Source organism: Copidosoma floridanum, unplaced genomic scaffold (assembly GCF_036245765.1).
Source record: "Copidosoma floridanum isolate Cflo_tuat_1 unplaced genomic scaffold, Cflo_Japanese_pri ptg000005l, whole genome shotgun sequence".
Classification (NCBI taxonomy): Eukaryota; Metazoa; Arthropoda; class Insecta; order Hymenoptera; family Encyrtidae; genus Copidosoma; species Copidosoma floridanum.
Window position 1 is genome coordinate 8,608,043 of NW_028321882.1, and position 3,913 is coordinate 8,611,955.

Sequence of the window (3,913 nt, forward strand, 5' to 3'; positions counted from 1 at the left end):
TTTTGGTAGGGCTTTCAACACCCACCACCAAATTATTTTTGCCACCTCACCACCCCACCATAAAAAAAGAAATGTTTTTACCTTAAATATAACGCAGTTACCATCAGCTGTTCCCTTGGATAACTTTCTTTATTTAAACTTAGCTAGTTACATTTTTTTTTAAGTCCTTGTTTATCACTATTAGATTTTTTTTACAAAATATATAAAATTTTAACTGACAGAATAATCGTATCATATTAATAAATGTATTACTTATAATTTCTTTGGTTACACAATAGAATAGAAAACAACAAATTATATTATTTGTAATATGATACATGGAGCTCAGAAAGTTATTATAATATGCAATTAATACTTAGTATAACAGTTAAAGAAATTTCGCTACTCCTTTACCTCCTCCACCTTATATTAAGTATTTCGTTAATTTTCTAAATTCATTCCTCTTTACTGTTTCAATTGCTATAACTTTAGATAGAGTTAATAGGGTAAAAGGCTTTGACAAATACTATCTACAACTTAAGTTACAAGATAGTTAAAAGATACTCTAGATAAAGTTAATAGGGTAAAAGGCTTTGACAGATACTATCTACAACTTAAGTTACAAGATTCATAGAAAGATAACTGTGAGTAATATTATTGTTTTTGTCACTTTTACGTTCATAACTATGGTAAGTTCATATTCTTTTGATTAGTTGATTTGAAAAAATCAGTATATTTGTTTTAATTGTATCAATGGAGATATGGTATTACAAAGGCTTAGGCTGCGGTTTTTGTAGCTTAACAGCTTGGTAACATATTTTCATAAGCTTACAACTTAGCCTTTGATATCTTGGATTGCAGTTTTGTGAAACTTATTTCTTAAGAGCGTTTTGTCAACTCAGGTCCGATGGCTTGGAAACCATATAAAATTAGATAATTCTACTGCTGAGAGATTGCCATTGAGATCTAAGGTGGTTTGTTTATGATGTGTTACGTCGAAGACTGTGTAAGAGTACTTTCTATAGAACAATAGCCTGGGGACTTGACAGGAAGATTTGCAAAAAGGTTAGCTAACCACTTAGCTCTCGGCATTTACACCCATGGCACGTAACTAGCCATTTATTTGGGAAAGATAACTTGGGGTCTACAGTCCTTTGGTTGCCGACATTTTTACCAGTGAAACATGAGATATAGTTTTAAAAATTTGGTTTGTTAACTAAAAGGTAGCTGCTTGGCTGTTAGCATTGATACTAACTGGCACACAACTTAGCAGTACTCAATTCTTTTAAACAGCAGCTAGTTGCCTGGCCATCGGCCCTTACACCAACTAGCACACAATTTAACGTTGTTTGATTTGAAATAAAGGCTTGTTGCCTGGCTATCAGCATTTACATCAACCGGTACACAACGTAGCGTTACTTGATGAAGTCTAGATGCCTGGCCATTGGCATTGACACCAACCAACACACAAGGTAGCGTTACTTTATGTAGGCTAGTTGCCTGGCCATCAGAATTTACACTTACTGGCGCACAACTAAGCATTGTTTTAATTCAAATAACGGCTAGTTGCTGGGCCATCAGCGCTTATATGATCTGCCACACAACTTAGCGTTGCTTGTTTCAAAATAAAGGTTAGTTGCTTGGCCATTGGCATTTACACAAACTAGCAGAAAACTCAGCGTTGTTTGATTTCAAATATATTTTTTTTGGAAACTAAATTTTTTCTTCCACCAACTGCTTGGCCATTAATATTTAGATTGAACGGCACGCGATTGTGAGTTTTACGTAAAGAAATTAATTACTTACTTTTACTATCATTACTATCATACATTTAAGAAAAAAGGGAATATAAAGTGGCTCTCTAGGCAAGATCCGGGTGGCTGGATATAATTTCAGTCAAAATAATGGACCAGATTCCCCAGGTCACGAATAGACTTTGACTGGATTTTCCAGGTCATGTGTCTATAGTCTGGCTACTGCTCTAGGTATACACCCGAGCTGTCCTGACCATTGAAACAATTTTTTCAGACTGAGCTGCTTATGAAGGAGGCCATGAGCTTATATAGCCAACAATCTTGCCTTATTATCATTGCCACTATGGCCACAGACGATAAGATGTACATAGGTTCTTAGAGTTAGTCTGCACTATCTCGTGGCAGGGAGAGGGAAAGATCTGTTTACATTACTTCCGTCTTTCTTGACATGTGCTATTTTGGTTTCAGGGTTATACTTTCTCGCCAAAGAATATTGTATGGCAATGATACTAATCCTAGTGCTCACTTGGAGAAAAAGGTTGCATTACAGTTCATGTGATTTTTCGGGTTGGTCGCCATGGGTATTGTAAGTGGTATGAAAAAAAACTGGTAGAAGTGTAGCTGCTATTGTCAAGTCTTGTTGCATAAACGCTGGCCAACGTGTGAATATCAACATACTGGCTCTCACGTTGGCTTATTTACGAATGGTTAAGACAGAAAAGAAAATGGATAGAAAATAATCATTAATTTTTATTGGACGATGTGAGTAAGTCTGTCAACGCATAAGGAGAGAAGGATATAAAGACTAGTTCGCAGATCTTTCTATTGTTCGATCTCTTTATACGGTATATGTGTTAAAATGTGACGTTTAGGTTAATATGGAAATGCGACTTTGCGAGGAAGAAAAGACGAGGAAGAAAGAAAAAAAAAGATACGTTGAGCTTAGCCTTGATGTAACACTTTACTTTTAAGACTGTTGCTAGGACTTCAAACGCAGAACTGGGAACAGCTCACTGTGTGAAAATATATAGTCATTAAATCTTACTGCACTGGTTACATAAGGGTTACTGCAAGGTGAAAATTAAAAAAACTGATAACCATTCGCATATTGTAAGGTTAGCTGTTTAATCCTAGTGTTAATTTTATTGGTTATACAGTTGTGATGGTTCAATGGTAGTTTGCAAAAACTTACATCTAGAGAGGAAAAAAAAAATTTTGTATATTCTTATAAATTTGAGTCAGATTCTCTTTTATCACTTCCCACCTAAAACTGGTACTAGGGCTTTTAATAATAACTTAGATACAGTCCGCTTCAAATATTACTTTAAGAGAAAGATGGTTCATAATGATACATAACTTATAATGTAATGTTAGTAAACAAAAGATTATGATTTTTTCCAAAAACTAGATATTAGTTAGGTTATTTATAAATAGAAGGTTTAAAATATATTTGTTTAAATACGTATAACCTTAAATAATGAGCATAGGAATGCTTATACTTTTACAGATTGAAATTTATTATATACTTAATTATTTATTAAATCTTAGAAACCTTCTTCAACAAGAATACATATAAAATTTAAGGAGTAAAGTCCAACTGTGTACATCTATATTGATAAGGTATGTAAATTACTAAACAGCAAAAAATTGGTTCTATCTTCGTTTGTTAATAATTGGTTTAAGCAATTGGGGCGCTTGAAGTTGTGGCTTATGTAATGGTTGGAGAGGATGGAATATTTCTTTGGTTTTTCAATGTTCCCTGCCCTGATAACATGGGAGTGTACATAATTTTTGGGTAGTATAAGATCTTTCCTTGCATCGTAAATATTTCTTGTTATATTGATGTTGGATTTTAATGAAGAATTTGTAAAGATTAGGAATCTACGACCTCTCGGTAAAACTGAGTTTTGTTTTCAGGTCTGCAACAGGTATTATTAGTTTTTTCGCTGAGGAAGAGTAAAAAATTTAATAAGCTGTTCCATATAGCTCCAAGCATTCGTACATACCATCCAATAGTTCAATGTAGTAGTTAATTCTTTCTCATTGCTTCTGCTACCGTTTTTATGAATTGAAATAGGATGAATAATGCTATGAAACCGGTTACAGTTTGAAAATAAGTTAATCCATCCCAGATTCGCTTTCATGCTTAATTGGCTTGCTCCGGAGAAATTCTTCGTTTA